Consider the following 19,281-nt stretch of genomic DNA (forward strand, 5'->3'; position numbering starts at 1 on the left):
AAAAATGGCTTTAGACTGTCTATAGACAGTCTATAGACTTCTTATAGACGACCTTTCCTTTCTATAGATTTGGACTTTTGTTGATACAAAGTCTGTAGACTGTCTATAGACGAAAGTCGATAAAGTTTCTATTTCTTTTTGTCTATACGCAGTCTATAGACGGTCTATAGAAAAAAGTCGATAAGGTGTTTGCTCCTTTTTGCCTACTTCCCCTCTATGGACTACCTATAGACGAAAGTCGATACAGCTTCTATCTATTTTTGTCCATACTTTGTCTATAGACTTTCTATAGACGAAAGTCGATAAGGTTTCTATTTCTTTTGTCTACTCGCAGTCTATAGACAGTTTATAGAAAAAAGTCGATAAGGAGTTTGTTTCTTTATTGTATCCTTCCCCTCTATGGACTACCTATAGACAAAAGTAGATTACGGTCTCTATCTATTTTTGTCCATACTTTGTCTATAAAATTAAATTAAATTATGGGGTTTTACGTGCCAAAACCACTTTCTGATTATGAGACACGCCGTAGTGGAGGATTCCGGAAATTTCGACCACCTGGGGTTCTTTAACGTGCACCTAAATCTAACTACACCGGTGTTTTCGCATTTCGCCCCCATCGAAATGCGGCCGCCGTGGCCGGGATTCGATCCCGCGACCTCGTGCTCAGCAGCCTAACACCATAGCCACTGAGCAACCACGGCGGCTATACTTTGTCTATAGACTTTCTATAGACGAAAGTCGATAAGGTTTCTATTTCTTTTTGTCTACTCGCAGTCTATAGACAGTCTATAGAAAAAAGTCGATAAGGTGGTTTTTTTTAATCCTTCCCCTCTATGGACTACCTATAGACGAAAGTGGATACGGTCTCTATCTATTTTTGTCCATACTTTGTCTACAGACTTTCTAAAGACGAAAGTCGATAAGGTTTCTATTTGTTTTCGTCTACTCGTAGATTATGGACGGTCTATAGAAAAAAGTCGATAAGGTGTTTGTTTCTTTTTTGTCTGCTTCCCCTCTATATGGACTACCTATAGACGAAAGCAGATACAGTCTCTATTTATTTTTGTCCATACTCTGTCTATAGACTCTCTATATTAGACAGTTAATAATAATAGTCGGCTAAGGTTTCTATTTCTTTTTCTCTCCTGGTGTATTGAATGTCTATATAAGAAAATCGATAATATGTAATGCCGAGTTCCCATACTCCCCGCCCTCTGCGAAGGCGATGATATGGCACTGGTTCATGCGCGACCGGCACCGCGTGCAACCCCGGCGCGGCGGGCAAACCGTGCAGACTGCTAGTCGTCATTCGGTGCAGTTGCACCGAACGAGGATCGCGGCGGAACAGGCAACGTCCGAGTCACAAAGGTCTTCCAGGCACCCGAAGGCCCTAATCCTGGCTGCTTCCCGGACGTACACTTCGCGAGACCAGCTGGTGAAGGTCAGATAGTGATGATGTGGCAAAGGTGGTGAATAAGTCGCGAAAGCCGGCAGACCAGGTGGTGAATTCACCACCTGGTCTGCCTCTGAGTTGTCGTGGTATTGCATGTCTATAGATTAACAATAGACAAACATCGTTAATCTGGGCCCAACCCGTGTACGCTGTAACCAAGCGCAGGTACCGGTGGATAATACGTAGCTGCGTTTGATATAAGCCACTGAAGTTGTATACTGCTGAGATTGCTGTAGAGCCTATTTGTAGACATTAGTATACACATAGTGTATACCTCCGCATTTGTTGACCACATGATATGATCTACGTAGTCGGTCTCGGCAATCCCAAGACAGTCTTCACAGTTGTCGCATCACTTTTGCGGCAGTAGAATAAAGAAAGCAAAACGCCGATCCAATTGTTATAATAGTTGTTATGAACGCCAGCTTCAGCTACAAGTGGATTCCAAACAGGCATCGAGCTAACAGCAAGGACACTCGTAATGTTTGTAGCTGGCAACGCGGACTTTGTGAATGTGCGATGAACCGATGTCGCGCATGTGGTGTTCGCGTTGTGTGTCGTCCGATTCTCGGATACTTTTCACATTTTCTTCATACCTCGGCTGCGTCACTAACATAGGGCGGTTTTTTGTTGACTGATATCCTGCACTATAAACCCATCAAAGTTTCTCATTCACTTAAAATAGGTGCCAAATTATCAGAGCCCACCCAGTATTTCGCCGGCGGTATGCCTGGGCAGCCACGCATATGAGTACCTCAATGCTGTACTGATTGCTTTGACCTATCACCGGAACAGAAAATTAGCACTAACATACGTGCGGGCATCACATTTGGTGGTACGCTGGAAGATATGCTACAAGTACTCTGTATTACTAATCGACGCTGGCAATAATGCGTCTGAAACCTTTGAAGGGCCCTGTAATGGCTTTTACAAACAGCGCATTCAAGTTAGCGTTCCAGTCTCATACGATAGCCCACAGCGTTTGTCATACAACCTGCCAGCGCATTTCCTTCGTCCACGAAAAAAGATGAATAATGGTGATAAAGACGAATAAGCCACCCGTTCCGGCGCGCATGGCGCGCAGAGAGAGAGCGAAAAAAAAATGAAGGAGGAAAAGGCGATCACACTCCTCCGAGCGCGCGCGCTCTCGCACGCGGAGCTCCTGCGCATGCGCGGAGATCTTGCGCATGCGCGGCGGTGCGCCATCTCAACGAGTGCGCCAGGCACGTATACGGTTGTACCGGTGTGCGGTGTCCGCCTGAACGTTGGTGTCTGTGTATGCGTGTCATCTTTGTGGCATCACACGTCAACTACACTGAACGGTAAGCTTTAGCAAAGATGTTTTGCGTCAATAGCTCATGATTATGTGAGCGCATTTCGTAGCGCGAAGCGGCTGCATGTAGCGCAGGCGACTCGGGTATAGTGTCGGTTTGTCGTTGACATGGTTTCATAACGCGCTCTTGTTCTCGCTTCTACTATACGGAATGTTTTACGGCGAGCGATCGCTCGGGCTTGTTGATTTTCGCATAATAGTTTAGGTGCGTAAAGAAGGAAGCTACACCATGTTTTAACTTGATATTGAGCTACCACTAAGCGGATTGTGTATGTTAGGCAGCCAGTGTGGTAGATCTCATTTCGTGGCGCTTGATCCGGCCGCGATGAATGCTGCGCCGCATGTGTAGTGAAATTCTCGTGACACGCTTTACGTATATATCTCGAAATTGTGTTAGCATCAAGAATGTTCTGACAGACACGTATAGTTAAATAACTGCTAACGTACTCGGATGAAAGGCCGTGTTTGCGGGGCATGCATCAGCAGTGTGTGCACTGCCGTTTTCGCATTGTTTAAAGGTAGCAGTATTTTTAAGGTTTCTGGCAACCAATCTAAATAATTTTGGGAAGTTACCGCAAGCAAAACACGAGACTTGAAGAAATGTCAAGCGAAAATCTCTAGATTCACCCAATCTATTTATATGCAACCACAAACGCTTTTGGAGCATGAAACCTGCGATAAGCCCAGTCACTCGCAGCTTCGCAACTTAGCCGAAAAAATTGGAGCACAATAAATTAGTCGCTCCGGGAAGCACCTTTACACGTTTCAGACTGAAGGCATTGCGTTTGACGGTAGTTGGAAGATTTGTTTTTTGTCTCTTTTTTAAACAGTTTAGCAGCAGAAGTTATCTTTCGAGCTATATGAAAAGCGTTAAGCGCCTTTCGATGCTTCGGGGTTATGCAGTTTACGTGCTCTTAATCTCTAGGCAGCTGCTGGCGCAGATTCGTATTGTGCCAGTCGTGCACGGTATGAAGCCCTTGTCGTGCGCAATAAGTGTTCCGGTTTTCATTACTGTTGCATGTAGTGCCGTCGTCTTGGACAGACTGCATACTATATGCGCTGTACAAAAGAAAAAAGAGCCAGATTATCAATTTGGTGGTCTTTTCTTAGTAGATAACGCACAGATTATTCAAATAATTCAGTGGACATTGCATTTGTTCTACCCTTATTAACACACCTAAGAGATCGTAACATGTTCTTGTTGATAAGTAACCTGATCAGTACGCCCCCATTCATGTGCATTCTACTGAAAGTGTGGCAAATGTATTCATCTCGAAGTATGAGAAAAGAGACAATGCAGACTGTTCTAAGCGGAAATAAATTGCAAATGTTAACGTGATTGTTCAAAACTGCAGTCAGTATGCTGAGCATGTTCGATCGGCACGGGCACATTGCATTAACACCTGAAAAATGTGCACAGTCCAGCAGGGTATCTTTGTTTCAACAATTATTATTATAGGAATCGTTTGGGATTCTCACATTTCTTTTATTTTTATAAGTACACTGTGTGTCACATGAACCTGTCTTGAAACGAAACGTACCGTAGCTAACACCGGCGACCATTATGGTTGTCTAACTGCTTATCATACTGTAATATAACGAAACATCATAATGGTACTGATTAATATTGCCATGTAGTCTTTAGTCATAGGTAAACAAAGTTAACTAGAGGCATAAGTGGTGAGAGCAAATTATATAGAAAACTACTATTGAACCGTAAAAATAACTCATTGTATAGTTTTCCCTCACATTGTTGCATTTGTTTTACGCGTGTCTCTGTGTCTTCCGTGCTGTACTCGTGTGGCCATCAATTACGAACTTGCCGAAGCCCTTGTCAGCTTTATTAAACAAGGGATTCAAGTCAGTTGCATCTAATACTACATGTTAAGTGACTGACATGTTATTCGTTTTATCTAAATATTATGGACTGGCACTACTTGGCAAGCATTAAACCATAGTATTTTTTATTGCACTTAAGCTGCAGGCGTCATAGATTGCCAGAAAATTTTCATGAAAACAGCCAGGAAAGGCTTGGAAAAAGATCGGGAAGCTTTAAATTGGCCACATAGGTATGCTGTCTTGTTACATGTCAAAGTTTCCAGAGAGTCTCTGTGTTAAATATATTTTTAAAACGTTTCACTTCATAAAAATTGAGGGAAATTGGTTCTATTTATTGAAAAAAAAGAAAGTCAAGCAGACTGACAAGGCATTTCTTACTCAATATGTTTTTTTTTGCGTTAACTAAACGTCCTGAACCTCGATAGCCTAGAAAAAATTTTCATCTTTCAAAACACCTTAAATAATTTACTGTGATAGAATTCATTCGAACTATACTATCAGTTCTGTTTCCTAGGAGGTGCATATCTGTCGTGCCATGACACAAAGTGCTCGTGTGGTATTTCGGGTGCTCATGTGGTATACCTAACTTGGAAACCTGTTAGCATGCCCAAGAGGCCTCATTACCTGCAAGAAATTAAGGTACCATATCAATACAATCAACCCATCTGCCATCTGTTGAAGTTATGGCCAATGACCCATTCATTTAAAAGTATGAGAAATACATTTCAATGTGTACTAAGCAAAATAAATTACAATCTTAGGCATGATACTGGGAATATTCCAGTCACGTCTTCTGAAAACATCCCTCTGCACGGGCATACTTAACTACCAGCCAACAAAACTGTACAGACAGCCCAACTGGGTAACGTTTCCGCAATTAATATAGGGACCATTTGGGATAAGTACATTAATGCATCATATATGAACTTGTCATAAAAGGGAACATACTGTTGCTGACACGAGCAGCAGTTGTGACTGTTTAATTGTTCACCATACCATGCAATAGAACATTGCATAAAGGTACTGAATTGTATTGACAAGCAGCCATTAGTCATAGTTAAACCGCATTAAGTATTGACTTAGATGGTTTGAGTAAATATATTCAGCTGCTTAATGAACATACAAAGAATACACATCTGTTATTTTTGCCTCATATTGCTGCATGTACTTATTTGCAGCATACACCTGCAGCACCTTTGGGACTAATGACACAAAGGTCAAGGCCAGCCTGGCGACCATGCTTGCCAAGGAGTAGTGTAAATATTTAATCTGTTTCCATAATAGCATAAGACAAGAATTTAAGGAATTCATGTATTATATCGAGCAATAAAAACGGTTAATGCATTGCCGGTGCATTTGTTTTATTTTGTGCACTGCATGATTCAGCACTATATAAATTCTTTCTGTTTATGCAACATATATGAAAGTACAGCTGGTTCAGGAGCTTTATTAATCTACTAACGGTAATGCGTAAGTGCAGATGAAAAGGAACAGGTGCACATGCATAATATCTGCATTCCATGCATTTCCATGCATTTCATATCTATAAAATGAAATGAAATACATTCAAAACGTTTTGCTACCGTATGTAATGAAAAATGTAAACTAACTTGTATATAGCCGCTATGGAGTTATGGCCTTATACACTCTTTGTAGACTTGTCTATAAAATGTCTGTGTCTATAGAGTGTCTATAAATTAATGAAAATGCATGTTTGTTGGCAAGTGTATGCAGAATGTCATAGAAAAAAGTGTATTGGATTATAAAGTTCTGTTTTTGTCGACTGAAGTCTATGAATGTCTATAGTATATATACATTTGTCTGTAGACATTCCATAGACTACAGTCTACAAAAGTAGAACTGTAAGCCTATACACTTGGCCATAGACATTATGCAGACAACTGTCTACAAACATGAATTTTAATTAATCCATAGACATTCTAGACTCAGACTTTTTATAGACTAGTCCATAAAAAGTGTATGGCCATAAGTCTATAGACGTTCTATAGACAGTCTATAGACTCAGACTTCTTATAGACTAGTCTATAAAAAGTGTATGGCCATAAGTCTACAGACAGTGTATAGACAGTCTATAGACAGTCTATAGACTCAGACTTTTTATAGACTAGTCTATAAAAAGTGTGCGGCCATAAGTCTATAGACTGTCTATAGACTAGTCTAAATAAATGTCTATAGACAGTCTATAAACTCAGACTTTTTATAGACCAGTCTATAAAAAGTGTGCGGCCATAAATCTATAGACTGTCTATAGACCAGTCTAAAGAAATGTCTACAGACAGTCTATAGACTTCATAGACAAATGTCTATGGACTGTCTATTGACTTTCTATAAAAATTTTTGTAAGGGTAGTAGCGCACTGTGGCATAAAGACTATAAACAAGAATAAGGCCCCCAGGAAGGCTGGCCAACGTTTCGATAGGAGGACCTACCTTCATGGAGATAGCTCGTGCTATCGAAACGTTGGCCAGCCTTTTTGAGGCACCTGATCCCAGTTTGTAACTTTTATACCACGTGAAGTAAACGCTCCGATTCGACAGCTCCATCGTGAGCAATATCTGACTTCTTCGTTATACTATAAAGGCCGTACATACTTTTGCTTAGACCCCATCGCCCGCTGCCATGCTGACAGGTCACCAATTTAGATGGGCGTACTCTTCTGCGCAGTGGGCGGCGCTGTCAGTGTTAACGCTACTCCTTGTTATCGGCAGCATAAGAGACACCCAGAGGGCATAGCACAGAGCGAAACATTGTTCCTTACTATAAAACTAGGTCATTCAGGAAACGACACAGTAAGTAAAGGCGGCAACACACACACACACACACACACACACACACACACACACACACACACACACACACACACACACACACACACACACACACACACACACACACACACACACACACACAACACACACACACACACACACACACACATATATATATGTATGTGTGTGTGTGTGTGTGTGTGTGTGTGTTATGCCTCTTTAACCTCTTTAAATGAACCCGCAGTTTGACAGAACCGGCGACAGTGTTCACTCGTAGGACGTTATAGAGAAAAAAAAAAATAAGACCGATTTGGGCAGACAAGCTTTCGAATCTAGCAACTCGAGTTTTCGCCGCCAGGCCAGCCGCCATGTCAGCACATGTCCAGGGTGTGTGTTACCCGCAGGTATAAATGTGGTAAAGACTGTGCGGAAAAGTCGCAGAAGCCCACAGAAGATGCCTGAAAAATTGATAATACATCAAGAGAGGAACGAACTTATGTAAAGGTCCCTCTGGACATTTTATTTTTATTCCTTATGCCTGATTTGTTTCTCGAAGAAATCGACGGAGAGGGCGACGCCCTGCTCTTTATTTTTCTCGTCGGGCTCGGACCCATTCTGCCGAGTCTCGGGGTGCGTTCTTCGAATCTTGGTTGCCCTCCACACCACCCTACCTTCCACCAATCACTCGCCAGGGGTAATCGAATATCGACCGGCACAATTTTCCGCGCAGCTCGGCGATGGGCGTCAATCGTCCGGAGCTGGGCGGAGAAAAAGATTACGTACATGTATCAGAAAGTAAGGACAGAAGTAAAGTGAGCAAGGAGCTGCGACTCGATCGACGCAACGCTGGGACGAAGCAAGAACACTATGGGGACACCGTTTCCCGAACGCTCGCAGCGCTCCTGCCCTTTCTGCCGCGAGTTTTCGCCGAGCGGCACGCGACCTGTCTCCGTCAGCCGAATTCAGCGGTGCTACGGAGTCTGGTGGCGCAGTGAACGCGACGACGGAGCTCTCGCTACGACCGGTGGGCGAATGTCCTGCGGCCTCTCTCCGCAAGGAGGGGCGGGCGTGTTTGAACCCAGTGGCCCAGCCTGGGGCAAAAGTGGGAGTCCTCGTTGACAGTGAGTAATGGATACGAAAACGCTTTTACTGCCCGACGGGGGCAGCCCGCCGACTAGCTCTCGTTCACCGCCTGCAGCGCCACTCTTGTCCCCCGGGAAGACCGCATTTCCCGCCACGCCGCCGAGCTAACGCCTTGCTTTCTTGCCTCCCGAGCAATCGCGGACACCGCAAAGGTTTCCAGGCAAAGTAGTTGTTTTGTTCTCACAACTACGTGAAGACGCCATAGCAGTGAACGCTTCGCTAGCAGCCTTTCGCTTTGCGCACCGGATATGTTGCAATAGATGGGATGCAAGGAGAGCCGCATTCTAATATTGCGCTAGCGCTATGATCTGCTGCGGCTAAAACCTGAAAGTTCGTCAGGAGTTACATCCACAAAACTAGGTGCGAGTGCTTGCTTTCTCTGCATTAGAAAAAACAGATTTCTTTTATTTCCTATGTTTTTTTTTTTGCCGTTCGACCTCTGTCATTAAATTTTTGGTGCAAGGGTTTATAAAACGAAAGCTTATCGTGAATAAAAAAATGGAAGTAACTATAGGTACGTCTTGTCTCGGATGTTGTTTCAGCCTACATTATTTTGTTTCAACACAGATGACTTGTGCTACGCAGACTTCATCAGGGCGACGACTTGCGCATGCTGCTTTTTGAAACCTGCGTTGCGCCAAGACCGAAACATCACAAATGCTGAAATCCTGATGCTTCAGATTTAAATATCCGACTACGCAGGCTTAAAACTTTTTGTGCGCAAACAAACAGGGACGAAGAATAAAGGCAACACAAGGACGAGCGCTTCTGTTACTCCTATTCTTCGTCGATGTTTGTTTGTGCCCAAAATGTTTTAAGATAAATCTGTTCCAACTAGGCCGACTTGTTTATTTGCTTTTAATCCTGTATGATTATCTCCTTATATGTACGCCGCGCCTAACTCGTCCTTATTTAAATTTTTTGCAGATGCCACCACTGTAATTCCAACCTGGCACTTTGGCTAAAAGGAGTAGATAAATACGTCAACACTGGAAAGGAGCTAAGTAGATGGTTGCCGGCAGAAAAGGGCGAAGTCTACGCCGACATTTGCAGCACAGCTTCATTCGGATGCTTGTGATATCTCCAAAACGGCGAGCATGCTGGGGACAGCGATGGGCACCTTCCACAAGTGGTCACCCACAGCGCCGCCAAAACTGATGTGCATTATTTTCAATAACCCCGTGCTTTCTTCTTGGTACTAATCAAATATGCACTTGCCGATTTCTAGGGACATTGCGTGTACACACACACACACACACACACACACACACACACACACACACACACACACACACACACACACACACACACACACACACACACACACACACACACACACACACACACACACACACACACACACACACACACACACACACGCGCGGCGCCCGTCTTGTCATTTGTGTTCTTCTTCCTAAGTCCTGGTCTTCTGCGCCTTGCCTTTACCTAGTTCACACACACACACACACACACACACACACACACACACACACACACACACACACATACACGCGGCGCCCGTCTTGTCATTTGTGTTCTTCTTCCTAAGTCCTGGTCTTCTGCGCCTTGCCTTTACCTACTTCACGCATGAACCAACTAGCCCAAGCAAGAGTTTTACTTGGAACATATTTCTTCTACATTGGGCCCTTTCTTTCATCAAAACGAGTGGCGCCCGTCTTGTCGTTTGTGTTCTTATTCCTAAGTCCTGGTCTTCTGCGCCTTGCCTTTACCTACTTCAAGCATGAACCAACTACCCCAAGCAAGAGTTTTACCAAAGCTTTCGCACCGATCCTGCCATTTTGTGCGTCAACTTGATCGCCGTCTCAGCTTGCCAGTCTCGAGTGGCGCCCGTCTTGTCGTTTGTGTTCTTCTTCCTAAGTCCTGGTCTTCTGCGCCTTGCCTTTACCTAGTTCACACACACACACAAACACACACACACACACACACACACACACACACACACACACACACACACACACACACAAACAAACACACACACACAAACACACACACACACACAAACACACACACACACACACACACACACACACACACACACACATACACGCGGCGCCCGTCTTGTCATTTGTGTTCTTCTTCCTAAGTCCTGGTCTTCTGCGCCTTGCCTTTACCTAGTTCACACACACACACACACACACACACACACACACACACATACACGCGGCGCCCGTCTTGTCATTTGTGTTCTTCTTCCTAAGTCCTGGTCTTCTGCGCCTTGCCTTTACCTACTTCACGCATGAACCAACTAGCCCAAGCAAGAGTTTTACTTGGAACATATTTCTTCTACATTGGGCCCTTTCTTTCATCAAAACGAGTGGCGCCCGTCTTGTCGTTTGTGTTCTTATTCCTAAGTCCTGGTCTTCTGCGCCTTGCCTTTACCTACTTCAAGCATGAACCAACTACCCCAAGCAAGAGTTTTACCAAAGCTTTCGCACCGATCCTGCCATTTTGTGCGTCAACTTGATCGCCGTCTCAGCTTGCCAGTCTCGAGTGGCGCCCGTCTTGTCGTTTGTGTTCTTCTTCCTAAGTCCTGGTCTTCTGCGCCTTGCCTTTACCTAGTTCACACACACACACACACACACACACACACACACACACACACACACACACACACACACACACACACACACACACACACACACACACACACACACACACACACACACACACACACACACACACACACACACACACACACACACACACACACACACACACACACACACACAGACGCGCACACACACACATATTTATTTATTTATTTATAGATACTGCGATCTTTTACAAGATCTTAGCAGGGTGGGAACATACAAGTACATCCACAAAAACATACAGTTTAAGCAATCATGCCGACGCTTGAATTCGAAAATGGCAAAAGGACATAATGCATGGAAAAAGGAGCAAATAAAGTATGTGCGGTTGATTCATGAGTGCAGGTGCGCCTGAAAACGGGATAAAGAATTTTCTGTAACGACTTTATCAGGAAGCTTATTCCAATCAACTATTGTTCTTGTAAAATAAGAGTATTTGAAGCAGTTGTTGTGCGGTGTTAACGGGGTTACTGCTAGGGAGTGTTTATGACGAGTAGCATAACCAGTTAAAGGTGTTAAGATGTGTGAGGTATCAATATGGTAGCGACCATTAATTAGTTGAAAAAATAATTTTAATCGGGAGACACGATTTTGTTCTGTAATTGAAGAGAAGCCACTTCGTTTAATGAGATCTGTTATAGATGTTCGACCGTAAGAATTGTAGATGAATCGGACAGCTTTCTTTTGAATTCTTTCTAATTTCTCAATGTTTGTTGTTCTGTAGGGGTCCCAAATGATTATTGCGTATTCTAAAGTAGGACGAACTATTGTATTATATGACAGGAGGCGGACAGTTGGTGTGGAGAACTTAAGTGACCGTCTGAGGGTGAACAATTTGCGATGACAATTAGCCATTACAGTGTCAGTATGTTTTGACCAGGAAAGATTGTGGGATATATGTACACCGAGATATTTATAGTGAGATACTTCAGAGACATAAGTGTTCTGAGCAAAATAGTGGAAGAGGCTTTTTTCTTAGTGTAATTCTCATAAAGACGGTTTTTTCATAGTTAATAGTCATTTGCCATTGATGGCACCATGCAACTATTTTGCCAAAGTCATTATTTAACCTGATTTGATCTTGGGGTGAGTCAATTTCATCATATAGTACACAGTCGTCCACATAAAGTTTAATTTTTACCGATAGATAATATATATATATATATATATATATATATATATATATATATATATATATATATATATATATATATATATATATATATATATATATATATGTATATTCACACGCTTCATATTCTCATCTGTTCATACTCATCACCACTGTTTAGGGACTGGTGGTGGGGTTGTCATTGGGGAGAATAAAGATGAGAGTGGCAGCCTAAACCTTGTCTCATAAGTGGTGGAGTGTGCTGTCCGATTCCTTCGTCCTCTCGCTCCCGGTATTTCTCCTGCTTCACCTATACGCTACGTTCCTGGAGCTCCACTCGGGTCGCCGCCACTACCAAATGCACTCGGCCATGTCCCAAGACTAGCAGGACAATACCACGACATCTACCTTGCCTGCTACTGCCGGAACCCCTTCTTGGACGGTCACCAGCCCTCAGAATGATCCATCCACCGGTGTTTGCTGGGGTTCCCGGGGATGACGTTGAAGACTTGTTGGAGCTATACGAGCGGGTGAGTGACTTTAACCACTGGAACGAATCTACAAAACTTGCTGACGACGCCTTCTACCTAACCGACATCGTGAAAACTTGGTTTTACAATCGTGAGCTCGATTTCATCAACTGGAGCACCTTTAAACACCACCTACTCCAGAATTTCGCGAACTCGTCTGTCCGCTCCGATATCGCCAAGAAGAAGCTTGCTGAGCGTGTTCAGCACTCGGGCGAGTCGTACGCTTTGTACATAGACGATATCCTCGCCCTCTGCCGCCGCGTGAACACCTCGATGGCAGAGAGTGAACGTGTACGCCACTTGCTCAAGGGTATTGGGATTGTGGCATTCAGTGCTCTTGCAGTGCTGATCTCCTCTACCGTCGCAGACATCCTCAGTACGTGTCAGCGTCTCGACGAGCTTCATATGCTCCGCTTACACCCTGATTACACCCTGATACATCTGATTTCAAGGCGTCGAACGACAGCGAGCTGCGTGTCTTGCTTCGCTCCATCATCCGTGAGGAAATGCACGCCCAAGCTTCGTCAAGTGTACAAAGCTGTCGAAGTTGTTAAGCTCTCGGGCGGACGACAGTTCGCGCAAATCAACCACCTCCTTCGCGAAGCGCTGGGCTAGTCCTGTCCCTTTCCTGTTCAGGACGTCATTTAGCCCACCTGCTACTATGACAAGGTTGCACATGTGGCATTTTCCGCGAGCTTTACTTTTGCTCGCTCCATCACAGAACCCAGTGTCCGTCCTGGAAATTTCCCTACCGCCACTCTTTTATCGCCTTTTACCCTCTCCATAATTACTTCTGAGCACCTAGCCAGGTTTGATTCGCCGGCGATAATCACCATTCACTCTCTCCTTCATCTCCCTGCTTCCCTCTGGCCTCTTCCACGTGATTCGAAATCGACAAGGGGCATTGACTCCTGCGCTCCTGCTTTTTTCGCGTGGCGGCCTCAAGCTAAGTGCCGCTCTTTCCAGCTAACCCCTCACCACGTTGCACGCATTCCACACACTTTGCTGAGACTCTCTCTCCAGTCACGTCGGGGGACTGCGTTCTATTGTCATGACCATTCTAGTTCAGAATGGCGGACCTGTTCAGCTTTTCTTTGGCTGCTTGAAATATTTTTTCCATGACCTTCCGTACATCAAGCTCCATATTTAGCTCATTTTTGAGCTCTTTGACCTGTTTGACAAGCTCATCCTGGAAAGTCTCTATTTTCTTCATCCTAGCATCGACATCACAGTGTGTGCCGATTGACTCGGTTCCCTGTCCATTCTCATAAGTCCCCTCGTTTGCCTTGAGGGACCCCCCGCACACTGCAAGCTTCCCCGGCTTTCTTGCCATGCATTGCACGGATTTTCTAATGCAAATACTAAATACTATACTAATGCAGAGCACGTACCTTCTCGCAAAATCTGGTACGCACAATATCTAAATCCCTAAAATGCCGAAAATAAATTCTCACCAATGTTTTATAAGCACATAATGCCGCACAGACTAAACAGGGCACTAAAGTGAAAAATGATTTCTTCTGCATCAGTAAATTACCGTTTTACAACACCAAAAACACCACTCTTACAACGATAAGACGTTTGGAAAGCCAGAAAAAGCGCAAGAACGAAATACGGGTGGCGACGCCTACTTAAGTTCCCGCACCTGGTGGCTGTGACATCTTGGATTTTGATGGCATCTTCTAGGGCCTACTAATTATATACAGCGGTACAGATTGATTACATTGTGCTCTAAAGGACCCAAATATTAAACATGGCAAGTTTCGAAAGCCTCTATTCAGCCAACGCGGCTCAAATGCAAAAACATACTTTGGAATTCCTGACGTCACGTTGACGTACCGGCGCTGGGGTTTCGGCGCGAAATTCAAATACTGGTACTTCGACCTTCATTTTCTCATCTAATGATCAAACTATTTTATTGAAATGACTGCCTGTAGGGTTCTCAAACAATGCTTCATTAGTCTAAACTGATTTATTGTTTCGCTTTAGTGTCCCTTTAGGGCATGCCAAGTTTTTGCACGTGTTCAACCACGCGGCCACGCTCTCACTTTCCTACCAAAGCAATATTCCCGATACCAAAGCAGACACATTAAACCACTAATAGCTATTAGTCTTGCCACTTCCAAGCTACTATTTAAAAGCTATAAAGACTTAACGTCCCACCCGGTTGCATGTGTTGAAGCACGTGGCACGAAAGGACGCTCTGACTATCCTGCAAAACCAAATATACACGAAACACACGCGCGCAAACGAAAAGACAGAGAGAGAGAAAGAGAAAAGGAAACCACCCAATTATTATTAAAGGGCTAAAACAGACCAGCAAAACAGAAACAGAAGCAAGCTCAAAGCATGAATAAAAAACTTATGATTTCGACGCCGCCACGGAACCCTCGAAGAACACGTCCGTGCGGCACAAGATCTCATGCTACTGTTGCAACAATCCCCGACTGGTGGCGCCGCGGCAGATGAAAGCGATTTCGATGCACGCGGCAGGCCGCACCTTTTACAGCGAAGCTGTTTGCGGCTACTCTTCCACGTATTTTTGTTTTGCGTGAACAGAAACTATCATCATCAGCAACGGCCCATCCCTCTCGTAATGCAGAGGCCACATATATATATCCGGACCAGACGAAAACTCGTCTGGTCGGGATTGCTCATAGTCAACGGTAAAACGGACGCCTACCAAAAACACTAAAAGAATAGAAACCAAGACGTTGTGAACAAGGCCCCCGTACGGGGGCCGAAACGTCTTGGTTTCTTTTCTTTTAATGTTTTTGGTCGGCGTCTGTTTTACCCTTGACTATAAATAAATGTGTGCGTACCTTCTGTCACGAAGACCACCGATCAACGCAACAAATGTGTTCGTACCTTTGTTCACCTCTGTGCCAGGTTATAAACAGCTTCGCTGGCCATCCATCTTCACAGAATGGAATGGCTCATTTTTTTTAATCTAGCGGCCGTGGCACATGATTCAACACATACACACCATGGTAGCTTCGTGGGTGAGGCGTTGCGCTGCTGAGCTTGAGGTCAGGACTTTGATCCCGGCCGCATAGGCTGCATTTCGATGGGGTCGAATTGCAAGAATGCTCGTGTACATATATTTAGATGCACGTTAGAGAACCCTGCGGTGTCAAAATTATTCTGGCGTCCCACATTACGGTGTGACTGATAGTCAGATGGTGGTTCTGGCACGTAAGACCCCAGAATTGCAAAAATAATAATTAGACAACAAACAACTTCTTTCTACCCTCTCCCGTCATTGTTGACCTTGTTTGCCACTTCCTGAAAAAACTCGTTGTGTTAGATATTACTTGCAGAAGTGTGACTAATAAATTCCCACATCTGTCAGCTGCTCCATCATACAGCCAGCATATCATTGCTTATAAAAGAAACTTCCCTACACGAAATAATTTATGACTTTCAAATACATCCACCAGCTTATGACAGTGCTAGCATAGATCGTCAAACGCAAAGAGGAGGCGGCGTTGCGTTGTTTTTTCGGTCGCACTTCTGGTTCTCTATTCCTGTCGAAACTGAATCGGTCTGTTGTATGTTAAACATTGCAAAGCAGCACTTAACAGTAGGTGTGCTCTACTGCCCCGTAATAATTAATCTGAATCACTAGAGTGTTTTGAGCAGTTTATGCAGGAACACAATCTCACCATTTCCAATTCTGTCATCTTCGGTGACCTCAACGACCTTGGTATTAAGTGGTCTTCTACGTGCTTCTATGTGGCCTTCTATGTGCCTAAGTCGGTGGTAACTCCGTTAGGCAGGATACCAGTAAGCTATCGCAGCAGACGAAAGACCTGATTAAGAAACACCAATGTATAAAAGTAACTAACCCTACAGCTAGAATACAACGGGCAGAACTTTCTAAGTTAATCCACAAGCGTAAGGCAGCTGACATAAGGAACTATAATATGGATAGAATCGAACATGCTCTCAGGAACGGAGAGCATAAAAAAAATCAGTGAAGAAGAAACTAGGAATAGGCCAGAATCAGAGGTGTGCGTTAAGAGACAAAGCCGGCAATATCATTACTAATATGGAAGTGGCTGAGGCGTTCTAGAGATTTATAGAGTACCAGTAGCACACACGATGATAATGTGAGTGAGAATAGTCTAGAGGAATTCGAAATCCCACAAGTAACGCCGGAAGAAGTAAGGAAAGCCTTGGGAGCTATGCAAAGGGGGAAGGCAGCGGGAGAGGATCAGGTAACAGCAGATTTGTTGAAGGATGGTGGGCACATTGTTCTAGAAAAACTGGCCACCCTGTATACACGATGCCTCATCACCTCGAGCGCACCGGAATTTCGGAAGAACGCTAACATAATCCTAATTCATAAGAAAGGGGACGCCAAAAACTTGAAAAATTATAGACCGATCAGCTTACTGTCCGTTGCCTACACAGTATTTACTAAGGTAATCGCAAATAGAATCAGGAACACCTTAGATTTCTGTCAAGCAAAGGAGAAGGCAGGATTCCGTAAAGGCTACTCGACAATAGACCATATTCACACTATCAATCAGCTGATAGAGAAATGTTCTGAATATAACCAATCCTTATATAGAGCTTTCATTGATTACGAAAAAGCGTTTGATTCGGTCGAAACCTCAGCAGTCATGGAGGCACTACGGAATCAGGGTGTAGACGAGCCATATGTAAAAATACTGAAAGATATCTATAGCGGCTCCACAGCCACCGTAGTCATCCATGAAGAAAGCAACAATATCCCAATAAAGAAAGGCGTCAGGCAGGGAGATACGATCTCTCCAATGCAATTCACTGCATGTTTACAGGAGGCATTCAGAGACCTGGGGTCGGAAGAATTGGGGATAAGAATTAATGGAGAATACCTTAGTAACTTGAGATTTGCTGATGATATTGCCTTGCTTAGTAACTCAGGGGACCAATTACAATGCATGCTTACTGACCTGGAGAGGCAAAGCAGAAGGGTGGGTCTAAAAATTAATCTGCAGAAAACTAATGTAATGTTTAACAGTCTCGGAAGAGAACAGCAGTTTACGATATGTAGCGAGGCACTGGAAGTGGTAAGGGAATACATCTACTTAGGGCAGGTAGTGACCACGGATCTGGATCATGAGACTGAAATAATCAGAAGAATAAGAATGGGCTGAGGTGCGTTTGGAAGTGTTGGAACCTCAGTGCTGACACCCGTTATTGCAATCGGACCGCTGGCGCCCGTTGTCGCAAATGGGTCGCAAGCCCAAAGGGTAGCGTTGGCCAGGCGGCCTGGGGCACACTGGAAGCATCCGAAGGTCCCGCAAAGCATGAGTCGACTGCTAACAGAACAACTTGTTTATTCTAGCATCGCAAAAGAGCGGCCGGTCAGGTCGACCGAAGTGGAGAGACGGGAGAGCACGCTTCTCGAGTGAAGAATTCGGAGCCTCTCTCTTGGCGTCCGGGAGCAGCTGCTTTTATACTCTTGGCGTCGCGGGCAAGAAGGAAGGTCACGGGATGACACCACGTGACAGCGAGGCACGGACGGACTGAGAGACATGTAGAGACGAGTGTAGTGACGCATCAGCCGGGCCGGCGCCGGTCAGACCTCCTCGCTTCACACTTGGGAAGCTCCTCTCCCCGGCTGCCGCGCTTTGACAAGCGTGGGCACACACACACACACGCACACACAAAGACACGTGGCACTGAACATGCCGGGACGCGCTAGGCGGGGATGCGTCGCGGCCGCTCCGAACGGGCCAAAATGTCCGCCGCTTTGAACGAAGCCCCGGCGTCCGTTGCACCCGCGCCGGCTACACCGCGCGTCGTAGGCGAAACGTAACAGCAGGCATTCTCAAATCATGAACAGTAGGCTGCCACTATCCCTCAAGAGAAAAGTATATAACAGCTGTGTCTTACCAGTACTCACGTATGGGGCAGAAACCTGGAGGCTTACGAAAAGGGTTCTACTTAAATTGAGGACGACGCAACGAGCTATGGAAAGAAGAATGACAGGTGTAACGTTAAGGGATAAGAAAAGAGCAGATTGGGTGAGGGAACAAATGCGAATTAATGACATCTTAGTTCAAATCAAGAAAAAAAAATGGGTATGTGCAGGACATATGGTGAAGAGGGAAGATAACCGATGGTCATTAAGGGTTACGGACTGGATTCCAAGGGAAAGGAAGCGTAGCAAGGGGCGGCAGAAAGTTAGGTGGACGGATGAGATTAAGCAGTTTGCAGGGACAACATGGCCACAATTAGTACATGACCGGGGTAGTTGGAGAGGTATGGGAGAGGCCTTTGCCCTGCAGTGGGCGTAACCAGGTGGATGATGATATGTGCTTATCATATCAAATCGAGGTACTACGTATGATGGAGATGTATTGAACTTGTAGTCGTCTCTTGGACTAAAACAAATCTTGCACAATTCAACGCGACTGAACTCTTTTCTAGACTTAGTATTTATTAGCGCCAATGTAGTTGAACCAGGTTATTATTGTG

General features: G+C 44.6%; 1 protein-coding gene and 1 long non-coding RNA gene across 1 annotated transcript; one reads left to right on the plus strand and one right to left on the minus strand.

Moving 5' to 3' along the window:
• Positions 1 to 19,281, minus strand: part of bru3 (bruno 3) — a 1,518,741-nt gene that overhangs the window by 1,038,094 nt on the left and 461,366 nt on the right.
• LOC139059730 (uncharacterized) lies at positions 2,655 to 5,974 on the plus strand. The gene is made up of 2 exons (XR_011514330.1): positions 2,655 to 2,775; positions 5,804 to 5,974. It is a non-coding gene; the product is annotated as an uncharacterized lncRNA (long non-coding RNA).

Source organism: Dermacentor albipictus, chromosome 4, assembly GCF_038994185.2.
Source record: "Dermacentor albipictus isolate Rhodes 1998 colony chromosome 4, USDA_Dalb.pri_finalv2, whole genome shotgun sequence".
Lineage (NCBI taxonomy): Eukaryota > Metazoa > Arthropoda > Arachnida > Ixodida > Ixodidae > Dermacentor > Dermacentor albipictus.